At 47.3% G+C, this 23,452-nt stretch overlaps 1 long non-coding RNA gene across 1 annotated transcript in view; it reads left to right on the top strand.

The window, feature by feature from the left end:
* The window catches only part of LOC134956706 (uncharacterized), a 170,111-nt gene extending 148,913 nt beyond the window's left edge, over nt 1–21,198 (top strand). The window contains exon 3 of the long non-coding RNA XR_010186111.1: nt 20,723–21,198. This is a non-coding gene — a long non-coding RNA (uncharacterized LOC134956706). The remainder of the gene's footprint in view (nt 1–20,722) is intronic.
* The last annotated feature ends 2,254 nt before the right edge of the window (nt 21,199–23,452 follow it).

Raw genomic sequence — 23,452 nt, forward strand, 5'->3', positions numbered from 1 at the left:
AAGCGAGCGAAGTGAGTCATGCGAGGGGACACGGTGCACTAATTGGGGTTCCCGGTCACTTTATGGAAAAAAAATTACAACAAAAAACATTAAAAAACGAATGTCGACCTTTTTCCATGTCAAACTTGTCCATGTCGACCTATTTCACGTGTTGACCTATTTCAGGTGTCGACCTAGTAACTGTCGACCTAGTTACTGTCAACCCTATGATCTACACCCGGTCTCATAATGGGTATAAATCACTCTAACCATAACAGTAGCGTTTTCCGGCCACATGCAGGGCTGTACGTATTTCTGCAGCATACACAGCTTGCTTCTAGACAAATCTTTATCATCTACTTGCAGCTGTCCTGTGTTAGGTGTAAAAGACATGCCTCTTAATCAGGGGCAATTGGAGGGGAGGGACAGGTACTGAATCCCCAGATTTGTTGGAGGGGCCCAGGTCAGCTGTTTAGGGGACAAATAATTTCCTTTCTTTTCTGCATGCACATAGTATTTTCTAATTTTTTATAAATGAAGTTGAGTGGCCATGCCTCCTGATCTTGGCCACACCCCTAGTACCTGGGGTACATCCAGCTTTTGCCGGTCCTTCTCTTAATAGGCACATAAGTATATTTTTGAACGCTCACCGTTTCGCCTCTCCAGTTGTATAGAGGTACATGTAACTTGCAAAGTCTGAAAAGTACATACAGTATGCACACTTTTTTGCCATGGGCATGTGCAAATTTGCGCAATATATGATGCACAAACCCCCCTAAGTTCAACTCAACATCAGGCCCTGGTTTTCAATTTAGGAACATTTGCCTCTGTAAATGAACATTCATGTGTTTTCTACACTGTGTTTCATCAAAGCAGGCAGCTCTGAATGACTTTGCAGCCATCAGGCAGGAAATTAAATGAAAGGCTGATTTCTGTAGGCCCAGATAGTGTTTTGTCATCTGCCTCCAGCCCGGAGAATGCCGGACACATTTTAAGAATGTTGTACTTGTTGATTAAGGTTTTACTCTCAAGGAAAAGTGCAGCACCAACTGCTCTTCATGGTAGATTAGTGTTCCCGTGGCCAATTTGCTTTTTACTAATGTCAGGGCCCTATGGAGGCAGACCATCTGTTGCATAGCAACTGCCTCAGCAGCAGTGAGGGCAGCCATGCATAAAAGATTACACATGATGGCAGGGCAAAAGTGTGAAGATTTTTAGAATTGGATAAACTCTCTATAGGAGCCTTAACTCAGGGGCCGAACTGGAGGGGTTTGTGTAGACCTTACTTACGGCTCTGCCTGAGTGACACAACTTCTGGCTTTCTCTAAACAAATTCGCAATAAGCTGTACAATTGTCGTACACCTGAGTTATTTCCAGAGGCTAGAGAACACCCACAGGGATAGAAATATAATTCATGAACTTTAACTGTTTTGTCTTTTTTAATTAATATTAGCATTACTTACTGTGGAATGTCACAGACTCTGTGTTTGCTTAATTAATTTGGTTAAAGGTGAAAGAAATGGGATGAAAAGTATTCATGTTTACAGGCAAAAAAACAAAGCTTCAGGTTATAAGGAAATTACAGTAAGTTCCACTGTTACACTAAAAGCAGTTCATGAAAGGGGTCTACACATTTAGGATCATTTTTTACCAGTGTTGGACTGGGACATGAAGTGCCCACCGGGAAATGTTAGGGGTGTGGCCAGTCTCCAGAGGGGGTGTGATCACTAACCACAGAGGCTTGGCTAACCATTAGCAACTTCATGGTCTGGGCCCCTTGATAAATATACACATTAATTACTGCTAGTGCATGCATGATAATGTACCGGAATAATAACAGCAATGCACTATACAAAATACACCATAGTTCTGTGCAGTATAATCAGTAGCGGATCTTGCCACGGGCAAGCAGGACTTTTGTCCGGGGCGCCGCCTTCCGGAGGGCGCCGGCGCCGTCCGGAGGGCGCCGCGCCATGGCAAGATCCGCTGCTGCTGTGCCCCCCACTGCCCGCTCTGTCCCGCTGCCGCTGCCCCCTGCAGTGCGTAGCGTTTAGTTTCCCTTCGTAGAGAGGACCTTTACTGTGCGGTGCGCGATGATGTCATCGCGCGCCGCACATCATTTCAGCGGCGCTACTACTGTACAGGGGGCATAACTGAACACGCCCCCTGTATGAAGCCACACCCCTATTGCCTGCCCGGGGCGCTAGAAGCCCAAGAACCGGCCCTGAGTATAATATAACATATGAATAATGTATAGTTAGTACAGAGTCTGGAACCTGATCCCTAGAGGTTGAGGAGGGCCCTTAGGCAGTGGGACCCACCGGGGGTTTCCCCTGAACCCCTGTGGGCCAGTCTGACCCTGTTTTTAACCCTATCCCAGTGGGAGTCCAGTAACTTGGAAAATATTCACAACTTGCCGCAAACTTTTGCAGGACAACCTGGAAAATGTGTAATAACTTTAGGGACCTGTTTATCAAGGCATTACCGCGTGAATGAGGCACTGTTTAACTATTACTGTCATTTACTATAAAATGACTGCAGGAGATATTAGAGATACTGTAGCTCCTGCATTAGGCCAACTAACACTGCAGACAGCGGTCCTCATTAGATTCACCTTTCTGGAGCTTGACCCTTAATGCCATCTGAAGCTGCATTAGTCGTTCTGCAGGTATGGGAAGAACAGTGTCATAGGTGCAGTGGTTCTCAACTCCACTATTCAAGTACCCCCAACAGGTCAGGTTTCATGGATATCTTAAGTACTGGGGAGTTCATCTGTTATGTTGGTCAGTAATTGTCCCTCCTGCTTCCACAGACAGAAATCCTCAAAACATGACCTGTTGGGAAAATTTGAGGGTTGGCATTGAGAACCACTGTCCTAGAGAGATCTTTGGAATCCTCCCCATCAGACTCCATGCTCCTCTCCTTCCTACTATTGCAAATTTTGTCTACAGAGCCCGGCAGTACAGTGATAGTGAATTCTTTACATACCTTAGGAAAACAAGAGACCCCTTATTTCATGTAATCACGTGGTTATCCTAAGATTGTGGGTAAAAAAATATTTAAATATATATAAAAAGGAATGGCAAACTCTTCCGTATGCTAATACCTAAAGCTAACATTCAGTGAAGCATCTTGTATGTTCCCTCACTGCATATGCTCCAGAACTGAGAATGTGCAAGTACCAGAGCTGCAGAGTTGTACGCATACAAAAAGCATTTTGCACTTGCAATTTAAGGGGTGTAACTGGGCTGAAAACTGGTAGCTAATGTTCTATGGTATCCAGATATTAGGTCGATAGTAATAAGGTCGACAGTCAATAGGGCGAACATTATTGGGCGAAATGCATTAGGTCGAGATGGGCAAAAGGTCGACATGTTAATAGTCGACACAGGAAAAGGTTGACATGCCTTTTTAACAATTTTTTTTCCATTTCCAACTTTTTCATACCATCCCATCCATCTGGAGTACGTTTGGGCATAGTTACTTTGCCGCAACATGGTGAGCGAAGGGAGCCATGCAAGGGGATATGGTGCACTAATTGGGGTTCAAGGTAATTTTACGCAGTAAACGACACAAAACACAAAAAACTCATGTCTACATTTTCCTGTGTCCACCTTTTTACCATGTTGAGGTTTTTTCCCATATCGACTTTGTGCATGTCATCCTTATGGTGTCGACCTAGACATTGTTGACCTTTTTTCGGGTTGACGCAATGATCCACACCCATGTTCTATGAGGGCATGCCAAGGGAATTGTGAGCTATGCCCAGGCCTGGATTAAGGTTTGTGGGTGCCGTAGGGCAACTCATTTGTGGGGACCCCTACCAATAAAATTACATTATGCCACATAGTGCCCACATTGTGTCACAGTTCCCCTGGGTATGCCACACAGTCCTTCTCAGTATGCCACTCAGTGCCCCCATTGTATGCCCAACAGTGCTCACATTATGTCTCAGGCCCCCCAGTATAAACATTATGCCAAACAGCCCACCATATTATGTCACATAGTGCCCCCAAGTATGCCACTAATACCCCTTTCACATCTCCAATGCCGGATCCCACCCGGGAATTAGAAACTGGTCCTACCCGGGTGGGATCCGGCATTGGAGACTCTCCTACCTCTTTCTGCTGGCTTACAGACCTGGGGTCGGTTGCCATAGTGGCGGGGGGTTGGAGCCGGCAGTAGGGGCGGAGGTAGAGGCGGCGCTGGTAGATGAGCTCATCTTAGCGCCACCTCTCCCTATCTTGTAAAGGGGTCGACCCGGGAATCCATTTACAGAGCCTCTGACCCGGTATTCAACCCGGGAATAACACTGCTTATAACCTGGGTTGAATTACCAGGTCAGGTGACCCGGGAAATCCGACATGGCGCTTCCACACCGGACATTGACCCGTGTTGACTCAGCAATATGCTGGGTCGATACCGGGTTATTTGTGCGGTGTGAAAGGGGTAACAGTCTACCCCAGCAAGCCACACAGCCCACCCCAGTATGCAACACAGTATACCTATTGCATGCCACACTGTGCTCAAATTATGCCACAGTACCCCCAGTATAAAAATTATGCCAAACAGCCCAGCCTAGTGTGCATATAGTGCCCCCCAGTATGCCACAGAGTCTACCGCAGCATGTCACACAATGCCCCCTGTATTAATATTATGACACACAATGACCCCCCAGTATGCCATACATTGTTACCTGTATTAATAATATTATGCCCTACAGTGCCCCACAGCCAGACTTTATCTCTCTCCTCTTTATCTCTCTACAATGCTCGATTTAAAAGTGCAGACACCCCAGAGCCACAGAATAAATGCAGCAGATGCTGACACTTAAATGTAATGGGTTTTACCTTCACCCTACAAAAAATGTAAGTCTTTACAATGCTGAAGTCTATGTTCAAACAAGCCAAGGGTGAAAATTGCAGTATTTACTGCGAGGGAAGGTACCGAGTCCTTGCCCCTGGTGTTAGCTTCACCCCTTCCCCCCTAACATGCCACACAATGCACCCTGTTATGCTGCACAATACCCCTCAGTATGTACACAATACCCACAGTATTAATATGATGCTGGGATGCGGTTCCTCCATCCCAGCATCCACAGCAGCGCCGGGCAGCCAATACGGAAGGAGAGGGGATAGCTGCAGCGGCGCTTACTACCAATGAAATAGCGCTGCTGCAGCTCCAGTCCCCCTCCCTCCTCCTCCTTCTCACCTGCCTGCACCAAGGGAGCTGCACGAGGTGCCTGACTGCCAGCGGGGAGATGGTAAGTATCTCTCTCTCTCTCTCTCTCTCTCTCTCTCTCTGGGACACCGTCTGCCATAATGTGTAAAAAGGGGGCCTGGCTGCCGCAATGTGTAAAAAGGGGGACTTGCTGCCGTAATGTGTAAAAAGGGGGACTGGCTGCCGCAATGTGTAAAAAGGGGGACTGCCTGCCGCAATGTGTAAAAAGGGGGACTGGCTGCCGTAATGTGTAAAAAGGGGGACTGGCTGCCGTAATGTGTAAAAAGGGGGACTGGCTGCCGCAATGTGTAAAAAGGGGGACACCGTCTGCCGTAATATGTAAAAAGGGGGCCTGGCTGACGCAATGTGTAAAAAGGGGGACTGGCTGCCGCAATGTGTAAAAACGGGGACACTGCTGTAATGTGTAAAAAGGGGACGCTGTCTGACGTAATGTTAAAAAAGGGGACGCTGTCTGCTGTAATGTGTAAAAAAGGGGGACGCAGTCTGCCGTAATGTGTAAAAAAGGGTACGCTGTCTGCCGTAATGTGTAAATAAGGGTACGCTGTCTGCCGTAATGTGTAAAAAAGGGACGCTGTCTGCTGTAATGTGTAAAAAGGGGGACTGTCTGCCGTAATGTGTAAAAAGGGGGACTGTCTGCCGTAATGTGTAAAAAGGGGGACTGTCTGCTGTAATGTGTAAAAAGGGGGACGCTGTCTGCTGTAATGTATAAAAGGGGCTCTACCTGGTGTAGTGGCGCTACTGTGCAGCATAATTTGAATAATGGAGACTACTGTGCACCGTAGTATGAATTGCTATCATTTTGTGGCCACGCCCCTTCCCCATGAAGCCACGCCCCTATCTTACATGGGGGGGCGCCAATGTAATTTCTTGCACACAACGCTAAAATGCCTAGTTACGGCACTGGCGTCAGGTGTTATCTAATATAGGATTTTCACAAAGATATACTGTATTACGTATTTTTCTCTGTGATTTAGTCACCATATCTCTCCTTTATCACTGCTAGTGCTAACTACACTGTGCAGGGGTTTGGGTTTAGAGGTATAGTGCTGCTGATATTTGTACTGTGTTAACCTCATACTGCAAGTTGTATCACGTCTGCTTCTGAGGGTAACGGTTCAATTAAAGAAGTTGAACCAGTCCTTGACTACTAAAAAGTCTGACCAACGCTAGCCTAAGTCCAAGAGGTCCTCTAAGCGAGCGCTTATCTCCTCACAATCCACTGCTGTCACTGACACCTCGTCTGATGAAGACGGCACATATACTGACCCCTCAGGTTCTGACTCAGATACGGCTGATCGGGAGGGTTGTTCACATGTGGATGTTCCTGATCTTTTGAAGGCTATTAAATTAATTCTGCAGATTACGGATGATCCCGAGCCATCCGTCCCTCCTAAGAAACCAGATAGGTTCAAGCGTCAGAAGGTGGTTAAAACCCGGGTACGAAGTTTGTGCCTCAAAAGAAGATGCTGGTTCGCTATCCCCTCGCGCCAGAGCTGTCTAAAAATTGGGAAACGCCTCCTCCATTGGACTCACATGTGGCTAGGATGGTGGTTTCCTCAGCTCTACCTCTCACTACCGTCACGTCTCTAAAAGAGCCTACGGATAAACGTGTGGAGGGTTGTCTGAAAGCGATTTACACCCACACGGGTGCTGCACAAAGGCCCACTATTGCAGCTACATGGGCTGCAGAGGCTATTGAAGCGTGGGCCTTGTAGTTGGAAGCTGAAATCTCTTCTGACCATGCTAGACAATGCTTGTCATATATTGTCACAGCTTCTCGATATATTAAAGAGGCGGCTTCTGATGCCGGTATCCTAGCAGCCAAGGCCTCTACTACGTCAGTCCTGGATCGCCGGATATTGTGGCTGAGATCCTGGTCTGTGGATCTGGACTCTAGAAAATCCCTGGAGTTACTCCCTTTCAAGGGAGATATTCTGTTTGGGGAGGACTTAAATAAGATTGTGGCTGACTTGGCTACTGCCAAAACTGCCTGTCTGCCTAATAGCGCTCCTCCTGTATCGAAGGCTAAAGGTACGTCCTTTCGCCCCTTTCGTCCTTCAGGTAAAGCAAAAGGTCAGGCGTACCACAAGCAGGCCTGCACTTCCAAACCTGGTAAGCCGAAGCCCAAAAGAGCCTGGGCTGCCCGTCAGCCAGCTGCCAAGACTGATAAGCTTGCCGCATGACGGAGCGGGCCTCCCCCTGGGGGATCCTAGGGTGGGGGTGCTGGCTTCTAGGGTATACCCAGGAATGGTTGAAGACCACTTCAGATGCCTGAGTACGGGAAGTCGTCACTCGAGGTTACGCCATAGCCTTCAAATACCGACCCCCTCATCGATTTTGCCAGACAGACATCCCTTTGGACCAGACAAAGGCAAAAACTCTACATTCGGTGGCACAGACCCTCCTGGATACAGGAGTCGTCGTACAGGTGCCTTTTGCTCAGAGGGGCCGGGGGTACTATTCTCCGCTGTTTCTAGTCCCGAAACCGAATGGGTCCTCCCGGCCCATTCTCAACCTCAAGGCATTGAACAGGTTTGTGAAGGTTTCCAAGTTCCGTATGGAAACCCTTCGCTCTTTAGTTTTGGCCTTGGTACCTGGGGACTACATGGTCTCCCAGGACATACAGGATGCTTACCTGCATATTCCTATAGCAGTGTCACATCAACAATTCCTGAGGTTCGCTATTGGCAACCTACATTACCAGTTTCGGGCGGTACCTTTTGGTTTAACAACAGCTCCGCGAGTCTTCACCAAAGTTATGGCGGTGATGACGGGGGTACTCCGCCGTCAAGGGGTCAGGATACAGCCGTATCTGCACGACTTTTTAATCCTGGCAAATTCCCCAGATCTTCTCCTGAGTCATCTGGATATGACGGTCCGGTTTCTACAAGCCCACGGGTGGCTCATCAACTGGAAGAAATCCTCCCTGGTCCCTGCTCAGAGCATGGTGCACCTGGGAGCGTTGTTGGACACTCACAACCAGAGGTTCTTCTTGTCCCAGGAGAAAGTCCTGAAGATTCAGGACAGGATTCGCTGCTTCCTTTCTCGTCTGCAAGTGTCGATACATTCGGCAATGCAGGTGCTGGGCCTAATGGTATCAGCATTCGACATGGTGGAGTATGCTCAATTCCATTCTCGCCCCCTCCAGAGGCTGATTCTAGCCAAGTGGTACGGCCTGCCCAGGGCCGGCGCTACCATTAGGCAGCTTTAGGCAGCTGCCTATGGGCGCCGGCCACTAGAGGGCGGCATGCTCCTGCAAAATCAGTTTTACTTAAAATTATGTTTTGCTAGGCTATCCTAGCGGTGATCTCAGCGCGGGTCTAGCCAGCTGCAGCCGCCGTTTTCAGTCAACATCGCCTCTGGCCAGGGTGAACTGCGTTTTCCACCCCCCCTCTGCTGACAGACCGCAGAAACAAACAAGCGCCAACAAGAAGGAATAGCTGCGGCTCCCACTCAGCCAGGCTGCGGTACACATTAAGCATTTGGGGCCACCCTTACCGACTGTCAGCGGCTGGCAGGCAGCCTGCTGTGCAATGCTGCTGTGTCTCTCTATACTGGCCGGAGAGGAAGCAACAGCATCGTCCTCTCTCCCTCCTCCCCCTGCACCCAGGGTTTCTGGCTCTGCAGCCCCTCTCAAGGCCGTAAGCAGGGAGGTCCGGTCGCTGCCCCCAGCCTTCTATGCTCCCTCAGCCGCCGCCATTTGCCACAAGCTGCTGGTGGCCAATCGCCTGCTCCCGGCTCCCTTATATTTGCCTGAACCCGGCTGGCTTCACCTCCTGCTCCTGCAAGGTCAGTCAGTGTGAGAGGAGCGACGCAGTGCTGCCATGGAACCTCACATCTATGGCACACTGTATCAGCCACAGTCAGCAAAAAAAGTTAATAAAAATTGTCTATGGCATCTTGCTATTAAAGTACATAAGGGTTGATAGGTATAATTTATATAAAGGAAGGGGGTGGTGGGAATGATAGGGGTGATTAACAGAAAATAAATAAGGGGGTCCACAAAATTATTCTATATATATATATATATATATATATACATATATACACACATACGCTACTTATGTATGCTTTGGAAGAATCTCTTTTTGTGTTAGACAAGTTTTCACATATAAAATTTAGAGATAATCTGGAGGCATTGCCCTAAAGGAGCAGTATAGTAAGGGTTAATTCTATTTATTTCGTTTTATGTTAGCTATAATAGGGTAATGGTAGATAAACCTTAGAACCATGCTTTAACTAGTGGATGCACTTCAGAATAAGCTCTTTTCAGTATTCACAAGTAACATTATTAATGTAACAATGTCTTAGAGTTAATTGTAACAGGTTTTTTGGATACAGATGTTTCATTTCATCCGCTGCATAGCCTTTGATATACGGAGGTTTTTTGAGTGATAATATTAATTGGCCATTTACCGTAAATAGCTGCTGCCTTCACCCGATGTAAGAGCAGTGTCAGTATTCTTCATTTTTAATGTTGTACTTTGTCGGTTTAGTGTGTTTTTAAAACTTTACAAACCTATATAAATGAGATCGGTGTTTGAGCACTTTTGGTGATAAAAGTATTTTCTATGGTTGCTATGGTTACCGCACCCACATTGACGTCATTGAGACTTCTGGTGGTCATTTGTTAATGACGTCAATGCGATCCACACACCGGCGGGGAGGGTGGTTTTCTCGCCTGACTGGTACCTTATTCCTGAATGGTATGTCTATATAAAGATACTTTTTTGTATTTGTATTATTTCCTGATGACAATTTAAAAAATAAATTGAAACATTGAAGAAGTAAATAGGACGGATGTCCGTTTCCTACCAATGGACTGCTATATAGCTATATATATATATATATATATATATGCTCAAGTTAAGAATGTGGGACCCCTGGGCTATCAGTTTCACTATCACGTGGACATGTAATGGGAATAGTACCCTGCAGCGAGCAAGGGTACGTTTTACTGTCCTGATCAAGTTTACTCACTGGGTTTCATGAAAAGGATATACTGTGTTATAAAGAGGTTGGATTTTTATATATATATATATATATATATATATACATACATATACATATATAGTGTCATTTTATTGTTATGTATAATGTGTACCCTGGAAGCACTCACAGTACATCGCAGGGATTACTACTGTGTGGCAGGGCGTGAATGGGCTCTACTGTGGTGTAATGTGAATAAGGGACACTACTTTGTGACATAACTTAGATAAGGGGCACTGCTGTTTGATGAAACATTAATGAGAGGCACTATTGTGTTGTAATGTGAATAAGGAAGGGGGTAGGCTTAAGTTTTGCCTAGGGTGCCGAAACACCTTGCACCGGCCCTGGGCCTGCCTCACCGGATCAGATCTCAAATGATCCTCTTGACTCTGGAGGTCCGTCTGTCGCTACACTGGTGGCTCCGGGACCAACAATTGTGCAGTGGCCGTCCCTTCTGGATATCCGACTGGGTCCTGTTGACGATAGATGCCAGTCTAAGAGGTTGGGGCGCGGTGCTGGAGCAACACTCCCTTCAGGGTCGGTGGACCAAGGAGGAATCTCTCCTCTCGATCAACATTCTGGAATTGAGGGCGGTCTTCAATGCGTTGAACCTGGCCCAGCATTTAATTCAGAACCGTCCTGTTCAAGTACAGTCGGACAACGCCACCACAGTGGCTTACATAAATCATCAAGGCGTCACTCGAAGCCGTTTGGGAATGAAGGAAGTCTCACGGATTCTACGTTGGGCGGAACGCCATCTAACGGCCATATCGGCAATATTCATTCCGGGAGTCCTGAATTGGGAAGCGTACTTTCTCAGTCGTCAGGACGTGCATGCCGGCGAGTGGGGCCTCCATCCAGAAGTGTTTCAACTCCTCGTGGAAAAGTGGGGTCTTCCAGACGTGGATCTGATGGCGTCTCGACACAATCACAAGGTTCCGGTCTTCGGAGCAAGGACGAGGGATCCTCAAGCAGCATTCGGCTGTCTTTGACGGCGTGGCTCTTGAAGCTTCCGTCTTGAGGGCTAAGCGTTTTTCTGAAGAGGTCATTAAAACTATGTTGCGGGCCCGGATACCGGCTTCTGCTCGGATTTACCATAGGGTCTGGCATTCCTACTTTGTTTGGTGCGCATCTCACAATTATGACACTTCCAAGTTTAGTACAGCCAAGCTTTTGGCTTTTCTGCAGCAAGGCCTAGAGTTGGGCCTGCGTCTGGCCTCCCTAAAGGTTCATTTTTCTGCCTTGTCGGTGTGGTTTCAGAAAAAAATTGCGACTTTGCCTGATGTTCATACTTTCACTCAGGGTGTGTTGCGTATCCAACCTCCCTATGTCCCGCCTGTGGCTCCTTGGGACTTGTCTGTGGTTTTGGAGGTGTTGCAGGAGCCTTCGTTTGAACCCCTTGGTTCAGCTGACCTTAAGTGGCTTTCCCTTAAGGTGGTGTTCTTGCTGGCTATTGCCTCTGCTAGAAGAGTGTCGGATCTGGGTGCCTTGTCTTGTAGTTCCCCATATCTGATTTTTCACCGTGATCGGGCGGTTCTTAGGACTCGTCCCGGATATTTACCTAAGGTGGTATCTTCATTTCACCTTAATCAGGAGATTGTGGTTCCGGCCTTTGTCTCTCCTGATTTGTCTCCCAAAGAGCGGTCTTTGGATGTGGTACGGGCTCTCCGTATCTATGTGAAGTGAACTGCTTCTATACGAAAATCTGATTCTCTCTTTGTTCTGTTTGGATTTCACAAACGTGGCTGGCCTGCTCACAAGCAGACCCTGGCCAGATGGATTAGAATGGTGATTGCACATGCTTATGTGAAGGCTGGTCTCTCTGCTCCTGTTCACATTAAGGCCCATTCTACTCGGTCTGTTGGACCTTCTTGGGCGGCCCAACGTGGTGCGACCCTTGAACAATTGTGCAAGGCGGCTACGTGGTCTTCCGGGAACACGTTCATAAGGTTCTATGCCTTCGATACTGCCGCTTCCCAGGATGCTTCCTTTGGACGCTTGGTTCTTGTGCCCGCTACAGTGCGTCCCCTCCCATAAGGAACTGCTTCAGGACATCCCCATTGTCCAATCCTTGTGGAGCCCAGTGTACCCCGCAGCAGAAAATGAGTTTTATGGTAAGAACTTACCTTTGTTAAAACTCTTTCTGCGAGGTACACTGGGCTCCACAAGGCGCCCACCCTGACGCACTTAGCTTCTTTGGGTTGGTATGGCATTAGCCGCTGACACTTCTCCTGTCGTGAGAGTGTGGTGTATGTGGCTACTAACTGTTGTCGTCTCTTTTCCTGCTACTGTATTGGGCTGGTTAACTTAAAACTGAGCTCCTGTGCTGGGAGGCGGGGTGTTATAGGAGACGGCGCTGTGCATTCTGGGAACAGTCAAAGCTTTGAGCCTGTTGGTGCCTCGGATCAAGATCCTACTCTACACCCCATTGTCCAATCCTTGTGGAGCCCAGTGTACCTCGCAGAAAGAGTTTTAACAAAGGTAAGTTCTTACCATAAAACTCGTTCTACCCTGCACAGAAACAATATAACCCACCCAAATCTTACTCTCTCTGCAAATGTTATATCTGCCCCCCCCCCGCCCCCACAGTGCACATGGTTTTGCCCAACTGCTAACAAATTTGCTGCTACGATCAACTCTGAATTACCCCCAATGAGAGGCGTCATACCTCCCGTCCATAGGGGTAATTCAGAGTTGATCACAGCAGCCAATTTGTTAGTAGTTGGGCAAACCATGGGGGTAATTCCAAGTTGATCGCAGCAGGATTTTTGTTAGCAATTGGGCAAAACCATGTGCACTGCAGGGGAGGCAGATATAACATCTGCAGAGAGAGTTAAGGGGGGTACTCACGGGAGAGATGTGTGCTGAGCGATCTTAACACAGACCGCTCAGCACACATCTCTCACCCCGCTCAGCACAGCGCGATGTGCTGAGCGAGGGGGAAAGCCGACGGGGGGCCGCTCACTTCACACAACGGTGAAGTGAGCGACCCGCTAGATTGAGCCTGCATGTAGCTCAATCTAGCATCGGCGATAGCGATGCGCGGGGCCGCGCATCGCTATCGCTGGAGGGCATACACACGGCAGATCCGTGCTTAAAATCTAAGCAATCTAGCAAGATTGCTTAGATTTTAAGCACGGATCTCTCCGTGTGTACCCCCCTTTAGATTTGGGTGGGGTGTGTTCAATCTGCATTCTAATTTGCAGTGTAAAAATAAAGCAGCCAGTATTTACCCTGCACAGAAATAAAATAACCCGCCCAAATCTAACTCTCTCTGCAAATGTTATATCTGGCCCCCCCTGCAGTGCACATGGTTTTGCCCAATTGCTATCAAAAATCCTGCTGCGATCAACTTGGAATTACCCCCATGTGCAATGCAGGGGAGGAGGGGAGGGGGGGGGGGCAGCAGATATAACATTTGCAGAGAGAGTTATAGGCCCTACACATTCGGCGATGTGCCGCCGAGCTGCCTGACCGCCGATACGGGCGACGGGCGACCCGGCGACGGGAAGGGGGGCGGTAACGGGGGGGGGGGCAGTAACGGGGGGAGTGAAGTTTCTTCACTCCCCCCATCACCCGGCTCCGTAGACTTGCAGGCAAATATGGACAATCTCGTCCGTATTGGCCTGCATGCACAGCCGACATGGCCCCAGCGATGAACGAGTGCGGGGCCGCGCATGGTTCATCGCTGGTGCCTCCACACTGCACGATATGAACGTTATCTCGTTCATTAATGAACGAGATCGTTCATATCGTGCAGTGATATTGGCATGTGTGTAGGGCCCTTAAGATTTGGGTGGGTTTTTTTTTTTTTTTTGTGCAAGGTAAATACTAGCTGCTTTATTTTTACACTGGTTTTGCCCAACTGCAAATTTGCTGCAGCGATCAACTATGAATTAGGTCCATATACTGGCAGTCCAGTTGCAAAGATGTGCAGAACTCTGCCAATAGACATGTTCAGCTCCATACACGCAAAGCATGAGCACTTATGGCCTGTCTTGCCCCCTTGTATGTAAAGGTATAGCCCCAAATGTACTATGTTAGTGGGCTTGTCTCATACATTCTGCCTATTTTGCATATATTTGAATGCAGCTGTGCACAAATCTGAATAAGGCTCCTCCACAGGTACAAGCTGGTGGCAATATGTGTGGAAGAGAACTGTCATTTAAATCACACTAATGAAGTGGCCAGAGCACCCTGGGGTGAACTGGCTGCTTCTCTGGGTGCTGGTAACGCCAGGCAGACACAGATACACGCAGTCATTCTGCAGCCTCTGTCTTACACTTGCTCCATTCCCGGACTCTTCACCTCCAGCAGAGATGAGTCAGACAACGGGTGTGCGCATCACTTGTCACTATACATTGTCTGACATTTCCATTCCAGGATCACACGCACAGCTCTGGGACAGGAACAAGCCAGCCTTCCATTCTCATAATAGAACAGCAACATTCAAATGTGTGTTTTTTTATCTTTTTTTAACAACCCATTTAATTTGTGATCAACACAGCTAGATTGCTTACAAAGCTTCTACTTATATTTTATAGAATGCATTTGATAAATGCTAACTAGAGTCTGATTGGTTGCTATGGGCAACTTCTCCACTGGTCATCATCTCCATTCTTAGAAGGTTAAGGGGTCTATGTACTAAGCTGTGGAAAGAAATAAAGTGGTCGGAGATAAAGTATTAACCAATCAGTTCCTGGCTGTCATACCAAGCTTGTAACATGGCAGTTAGGAGCTGATTGGCTGGTACTTTATCTCCATCCACTTTATCTCTCTCCAAGGCTTAGTACATAGACCCCTTAATCAGAGGCGTAGCTAGGGTTTTCGGAGCACAGGGCAAGATGGAAAAAGGCACCAGAAGGGGTGTGGCCACGCACCAGAAGGGGTGTGGTCACTGAAAATGGCCCACAGTGCCAGTTACATTGCCCCATAGTGCCAGATACAATGCCCCATAGTGCCGGATACATGCCCCACAGTGCCAGATACATGCCCCACAGTGCCAGATACATGCCCCACAGTGCCAGATACATGCCCCACAGTGCCAGATATATTGCCCCCACAGTGCCAGATACATGCCCCACAGTGCCAGTTACATGCCCCACAGTGCCAGATACATGCCCCACTGTGCCAGATACATGCCCCACTGTGCCAGTTACATGCCCCACTGTGCTCCCCCCCTCCCCGGTCACTCACCGCTTGTGTTGATATGTGAGGGGAGGAGAGCGCAGCGCAGCGCCTCTCCTTCCCCTCACCGCTCCAGGTCTCCGGCGGCTGTGTGGCGCCGGTACGCTAGCCAATCAGAGCTCGCGGACCGGCAGCCAATCAGGAGCCCGTCCGCAAGCTCTGATTGGCTAACGCCGCCGGAGACCGGACACACGCAGCGCTGCTGGCAGCACTGCTAGTGCTGGCAGCGGCGGTGAGGGGAGGGAGAGACACTGCACTCTCCTCCCCTCACATTTCGGCGTGACGGGGGCGAGTGGGGCATGATGCCCTGGCTGGCGGCGGCACCCCCCTCTCCTGGCCCTGCCAAGGCGCCCAGGGCACGTGCCCCACTCGCCCTACCCTAGTTACTTACATTCGGGGGAGACATGATATTTGCAGCTAGCCCCCAAAAACAGGTACCTGCTGCGATCCCTTCATTGCCGCCCACAGCTGCATCCGCCATCCCAACATTCTATGGGGGATGCGATGCTGCCCGATCTCTCCATATCCCTAATGTGATGCATTCCCAATATTGGGCCACTGTAATGCTGGCCGGGCAAAGGGTTTCCCCAGAACCCTCCCCGGAAGTCCCTGCATGTGCATTTAGGTGGGTCTACTATGCAATGTGCATTTAGGTGGTTCTACTACGATATACTGGCTGTCGGGATCTCGGTGCTCAGCATACCATTGCCAGGATCCCGACAGCTGGAATGCCGGCGGTGGGGTGAGTACAAAAGAGCCCTTTGCAGGCTTGCTGCGCTCGCAATGCTGGGGGCACGGTGGCGCGCTACGGCTGCCATGCTATTTATTCTCCCTCCAGGGGTGTCGCGGACACCCCAAGAGGGAGAATAGTTGTCGTTATCCCGGCGGTCGGGATCCCGGCGCCGGTATGCTGGGATCCTAACAGCCGGGATATCGACTGCTCCCCCATTTAGGTGATAGGATCACATATAGCAATGCGATCCTGGGAGGTAAGATCCCGACCAGATTGCATTCAATATGTAATCCATGATAAAAAAGGGTCCCTTAGGCTTAAACCCGGAGCTGCACTGTTGAGGCAGCAGCGTACAATGGTATGTTTTATGTTTTTTTTTGTTTTTTTTGTTGTTTACATTTTCTTGCTTTACTTACCACCGAACCTTTCCAAGAGAACTTTAGAAGCATTAAAATACATGTTTCAGCCAATGTGCCCATTTTCCTTAAATGAATCTTCTATTGGCACATGCTTCTGGGATGAGTTCAATAGAACTTTCCTATCGTTTAATAACAATTATGAGCATTACTGATTCATTTATAACGTCAGAACTGCTTAGATTATTCTAGCAAAGTAGCAGCATTGTGATGACTTATCAATGTCATTTAGGCATTAAAAACATCTTTTAACGGGAATAACGAATGAACAATTTATCGCAAAGGTCTCAATATTAATTAATGCTAGTTTTACTGATAAGTGCTGGCAGCAGTGTAAGTGCAGGTGAGAACCCTATGTCAGCATATTGGCCCCAGAATCCACAGGCAAATGGCAATACAATAGTGTCTGTGAGTGTCTGCCATACAGTATATACTGCATTATGCTGATTAGTACTGGAATACTTGGGTGTGGCTGCATTGATGGGAAAGGGAATGCATTTGTAGTGTGGTGGCATAAAGAAGTTATGTGTTGCAGCAGGAATACATTTGATGGCGGTCGGGATGCTTCCTGACACTGAAGATGCTGACATCGGACGGGGTAAGTATTTCTACTGTCCCCTAACCTTCTGGGGGCGGAGGGGGCGGGGATGGGGGTGGGGCTAGTGCTGGACGCATCCCTTGCAGCATATTCCTTCTGATTTCAGCAGGACATTCCTGATCCGTCCCAATCTGCAGGAGATGATCACCATGCCGCAAGCAGAGGAGACAGGTGCCACCACTGTGTGCAGTAATAAAATGTTATGGGAGAGATGTATCAAAGCTTGGAGAGTGATACAGTGGAGAGAGATGAACTACCAAGCAATCCAATCATCTCCTAACTGTCATTTTTCAAACACAGGGGCAGATGTATTAAGCCTGGAGAAGGCATAAAGAAGTGATGAAGGGGTGATAAGTGCAAGGTGATAACGCACCATCCAATCAGCTCATAACTGTCAATTTACAATCAGAGCTGATTGGCTGGTGCATTATCACCTTGCACTTATCACTTCTCTATGCTTTCTCCATGCTTAATACATCTGCCCCACAGACTGTAACATGGCAGTTAGGAGATGATTGGCTGGTACTTTATCTCTCTCCACTTTATTACTCTCCAAGCTTTGATAAATCTGGGTTTGTGCATGTGCAGTCAAGTCACTGCTTGGGTCCTGGTGCTTGTCAACTTCAATGTGTAGGCGCCGGGACACGACCAGTGGCAGAGTCTCTCTCTCCTCTCCTCTAGACCGGGCAGCATAGCTGGTTAAATGTACGGCCAGCTTATATAATCGCAGATGTGAAGGAAGCTATGCATACAGAACATGAAAAAGGCAGCACAGAGTTGTGGAGTTATTGATGCCATTTGTCAGAGTTGGTGAGCGACACATTGCAGGAACCAGAAGAAAAACTAATGGGCCCTACACATTTAACGATCCGCCGCCGAGCTGCCCGATGGCGGATACGGCCAACGGGTGACTGCAGGGGGGCAGAGACGGGGGGAGTGAAGTTCCTTCACTCCCCCAGTCACCCGGCTCCATAGAAGTGCAGGCAAATATGTACGAGATCGTCCATATTGGCCTGCATGCACAGCTGACGGGGCACCAGCGATGAACGAGCGCGGGGCCGCGCATCGTTCATCGCTGGTGCCTCCACACTGAAAGATATGAACGGTATCTCCTTCATTAATGAACGAGATCGTTCATATCTTTCAGTCAGATCGACCAGTGTGTAGGGCCTATAAGGGGGAGTAGAGACCAGACTCTACACTTTATAAATCACCAACAACTGAACTTAGTTTCGATTCACTTTATAGATTGAATGATATTATCCATTGTACAAAATGTATTTATATTTATTATGTTGAAAATTCCGTAAGTAGTTTCTGAAATACACAAAACACAAGTCTGGCATCAACAATCAGTGCCAGATAACATTTCTTTACAGCTCTGGTGTTTGATTTGAATAGCAACAACTGAACTTCTTGCCCATGGCCCTCATTCCGAGTTGTTCGCTCGTTATTTTTCTTCGCATCGCAGCGATGTTCGCACTGCGACTGCGCCAAGTAAATTTGCTAAGAAGTTTGGTATTCTACTCACGGCATTACGAGGTTTTTTCTTCGTTCTGGTGATCGTTGTGTGATTGACAGGAAGTGGGTGTTTCTGGGCGGAAACTGGCCATTTTATGGGAGTGTGTGAAAAAACGCTGCCGTTTCTGGGAAAAACGCGGGAGTGGCTGGAGAAACTGGGGAGTGTCTGGGCGAACGCTGGGTGTGTTTGTGACGTCAAACCAGGAACGAAACTGACTGAACTGATCGCAGTGGCAGAGTAAGTGTCGAGCTACTCAGAAACTGCAAAGAAATTTCTATTCGCAATTTTGAGAATCTTTCGTTCGCAATTTTGCTAAGCTAAGATTCACTCCCAGTAGGCGGCGGCTTAGCGTGTGCAATGCTGCTAAAAGCAGCTTGCGAGCGAACAACTCGGAATGAGGGCCCATATGTCTTCATGCTTTTAAGCATTAAGGGGTACATTTACTAAGCAGTAATAAGAGCGGAGAAGTGAGCCAGTGGAGATATTTCCCCATCAACCAATCAGCAGCTCTGTATCATTTTATAGTATGCAAATTATAGATGTTACTTCAGTGCTGATTGGTTGCCATGGGCAACTTCTCCACTGGCTCACTTCTCCGCTCTTATCACTGCTTAGTAAATGTGCCCCTAAGTTGCAGTCAGCTGATTATATGTTTGCATTATAAGGTTAAGCAGTTTCAAAGATACTGAAACTGTTTTGATGGCCATCAAATATATATCCACACGCACATAGGGGGACGCAGACGCGTCGTACGGGTACAATGAGCATCGTGGGTTTGCACAGAGTGTAACGAACATTCCAGTCGAACGGCCGAACGCAGGAAGATTGGCATGAAGTGGGCGTTTCTGGGTGTCAACTGACCGTTTTCAGGGAGTGCTTAGAAAAACGAAGGCATGGCAGAAAAAACGCAGGCGTGGCTGGGCGTTCGCTGGGTGGGTGTGTGACGTCAAAAGCCGTCCCTCTATCGTTAGAATCAACGCACACAATGTCTCAGTCGTAGTGATCATAAAAAGACAGGAAGAGAACCGTATCTAGTGTAATATGTTCTTTTTTTTATTTTAAAATTCAGACTGGACAACACATATAACATTAAAAGAACATATGGCCCCCAATGTGGAACCAATATATGAGCACACTGAACTACAGATGATATCCCAAACAGGTAATAGAAGAAATAATTACCGGACAGTTTGAGAACCTGAAAAAGTTCTCAAGCAGATGTAAATATAATTCCAGCTGGCCTCCCGGGAAACGGTTCACTGGTATCCGGTATTCGGTTCCTCTAAGAAACACTGCGGGGTCACCTGCGCTCCACCAACGCGTTTCAAACCCTTCTGGGTTCTTTATCAAGGTAAAGTGTGTCACTACACACTAGAGACGGTTCTCTTCCTGTCTTTTTATGATCACCACGACTGAGACATTGGCACCCCAGAAAATTCCTAGGAAGATTTGTGACATTTGAAAGACGAGATTATACGCTGGATGTTGAATTTACCACAGGAACGTAATTAAAAGCAGTATTGTTACTGATATTGTATTGTAACAGACATTAAGATAAACCCTAGCGCCACTTATAGTCTATTGCACAATCTCTGTTTTTTTGCTTGTCTTGGGGGTGTGGGAGTCACCCTTTTCAGTGCAAGTACTGTATAGGCTGCTTTGCGCACCAGAGTGATTCTCTTATTTTTCACTTTGCTCTGCTGCACAGGAGTTCGCACTTCTGCAAAGTGAAAATACACTCCCCAGTGTGCGGCGACAATGCGTTTGCACGGCTGCTAAAAACTGCTAGCGAGTGATCAACTCGGAATGACCCCCATAGAGAGAGAGCATTATATATGACCACATAACTATCTACTGTACAGTCGGTAATCCTCTTCTTTATACATGTTCCCTATGTATATTAATAGACAGACATTTATGTGTGTATTTACAATATAATGTGTGTATTATATGGAGCATAGATTATTCTATTGATGGTACGCACCAATCCTACGTTTTTCTGCACATCACTATGCTGCCAGACTAAAACTTTGTGCTGTTTACTTCTCCCTTACAGATCCTTGGCCTCTTGTGAAACAGACCATACTCCCCAGATATGCACCTGCATCAGTTTTATTAATCAGTGGAGCTTCATTTCCTAAGACAGGGAAGGCAGTGGCCTTTCATTTGGTTGGTTTGTAACCAAGGAAATTCAATTCGGAGATATCTCCAGGAACATAAATCCTGATGTCCTGATCCTGACACTGTTTCCTTACTCAATAACAGGACAATTTATTTCTGCAAGAGAGATGTACTATTTATTCTGAAAGTCCCATCCTGTCTGTCAGGTGTTGTGCCTCAGAGGCCTTTTCATTATGTCTGAGCCATGCTGTGTTTTATACTGTTCTCATTTTAATTTCCTTTTGTGTTTCCTATTGTACGTTTTATCACAAAGTCCAGATATTTCCGCATGGTATAACCTGCGCAGGCTGGGGCTTGTTTTTACATAAAGGCAAATTTAAATTGTTTGGGTGTCTGGATGTAGGAGCTAGATGAAGAAGGATAGTGTTCATAGAATAAAACATGAAAAACTTTATTAAACAAAACAATTCTTTAAGGTATGGATAAATTGATTAAAAAACAATTATAAAACTAAATAAATTGAGACATTTTGGGGAAATGTATGAAGCAGTGATAAAAGTGGAGAAGTGAGCCAGTGGAGAAGTTGCCCATGGCAACCAATCAGCTGCTCTGTATAATTTTATAGTATGCAAATTATAAATGTTACTTCAATGCTGATTGGTTGCCATGGGCAACTTCTCCACAGGCTCACTTCTCCAGTCTTATCACTGCTCCATACATTTACCCCATTGGTGTAAAGGCCGCACCATTAGATCAAACATATATCAGGCATATAAATGTGTCTACTTACACTACACGATCTCATAGAGATGGCGGTAGCTGTGACTTGAAAGAGCTATCAAGGCCGACACTGCCAAGAAGAAAACTTGGCAGTTGCATAGAGCTCTGTTAGTTTGGTGGTGCCTAACATACTTTGGGGTTGATGCAGAGTCAAATGTCTGCCTGTTTCTGCAGTGTAACTTGAGTTTTTTTCGTGCTGTGCATGCTCCGCAAATGGGTAGCAAGGCTTCAGTGTGCGGCTGCACCCTCCCCTTGAATGTATCCCATCATAATGCTGTGCCCCAGGGGGTAGGTGGACAGGTGGGAACGCCATGACCAGAGCAGCAAGGCACTTACCTAGGGATGCTCCAACAGGCTACAGGAAGCGTGGCCCAGCAGGTGCTGCAGCAGGTATACTGGCTGCTGGGTGCTGTTCCAGAAACCCTACTAGCCAGATGCACGAGCCGAGAGTCTGCGATGGTCATTCCCTAAAGCACTCTGCTCGCACAACCCTAGTAATGGCGTGAATGCAGAGATGCATGTCTTTCAGTCACATCTCCATTGAAGGGGTGTAACCTGGGCTGTAATACTGGGGATAGGGTTGATCTGCTAACAAAGATGTGTATAATTCTGCATATGGGGAAATATTCAAATTTAATTCCACACATGCAATGTGAGACCATTTATGGCAGACTCATCTATTTCTGAATGTCTCATTCAGAGCTTTTTTGTTTGGCTAGGAGAGTGGAGCAGGAGTATGATGTCATTGCCCAGCGCCACTGTCCCACACTGAGGGGAGCAGAAAACGTCACCATCCTCACCTGCCAACTAAGGTAAGTTGTAAGGCTGTGGTGGCACTTTCACCAGGAGAGGAGGCACATTCTGAGAAAGGGTAGAAGCATTTTAAGAGTTGGGGGTTTCTAGGTTGCCATCAGTCTTTTTGCCAGCTAGGGTTTTAGTGGAAAATGCTAAAGTTGCATTACCCTATTTCAACATAATAAAGAAAGTACATTTTTTTGACATTTAATATTAGTCCCAATTACAAAATGTAATAAAATGCTAAATAAATAAATTTAGCAGTCCCTAGAAGAGGAAAGTGCTTTTTTTGCTAATCGCAGTCCACACTGGCAATCCCAGGTAGTAAAACACCTCCCCCTAGGACTGCCAGGCTGGCGTGCGAGTAGCAGCAAAAATGGCTTTCATTATGAAGCTACTGCCAATCCACTTAATAAATTACAGTCCCGTAATGGCCGGGAGGCTCCTGAAAATCAGATGGCACTCCTGGCAACCCGAAAATGTTAGCAAGTCTCCCGTAGCCGGCCTCCACTGAACGTATTCCCCCGCACTTGCCCGCAACCCCCTGCAGCTGTCCGTGAAATGCCAGTAATCTTGCAATGCCGGCAATCTAAATTGGAGTCCACCAAACATTTGTTCATATTGTTTTGGCTTTTATTTCTGTTACCCTGAAATACACATTAAGGGAATTGCTAAAAATTTTAAAACGTGGCAGCCTTGAATGCTAGTTTTCCATTCAATAAGCTGTAAATACGGAAATGTGAAAAAGATGGAGAAAAAACCTTCACCCATCAGCTGAATGCCAGACTTATGCCGCAGTCAGTTGCACCAGTACACCACCCAATTGCTCGATTCCTCCTCTTGGGTTGCGATCTAGCCTCAAACTCGTCAATACCGAACAACCACCTCCTACGCCCCATGTATCCGCTGAATCCACAATTCTTTGAAAGAAATTAGAAAGACAGAAACGTAAAAAGGGAACTAAAAGTATTCATCTAACAGCTGTACTCACAGCGGTGAAAACTGCACCCATACCGCAATCTGAGGAGCGCCAATGCACTACCTACCGGCCAGGTGACAGGTCCCTTCTCTGGGGTTATGATCAAGCCCA

This window comes from Pseudophryne corroboree, chromosome 9 (genome assembly GCF_028390025.1).
Source record: "Pseudophryne corroboree isolate aPseCor3 chromosome 9, aPseCor3.hap2, whole genome shotgun sequence".
Lineage (NCBI taxonomy): Eukaryota > Metazoa > Chordata > Amphibia > Anura > Myobatrachidae > Pseudophryne > Pseudophryne corroboree.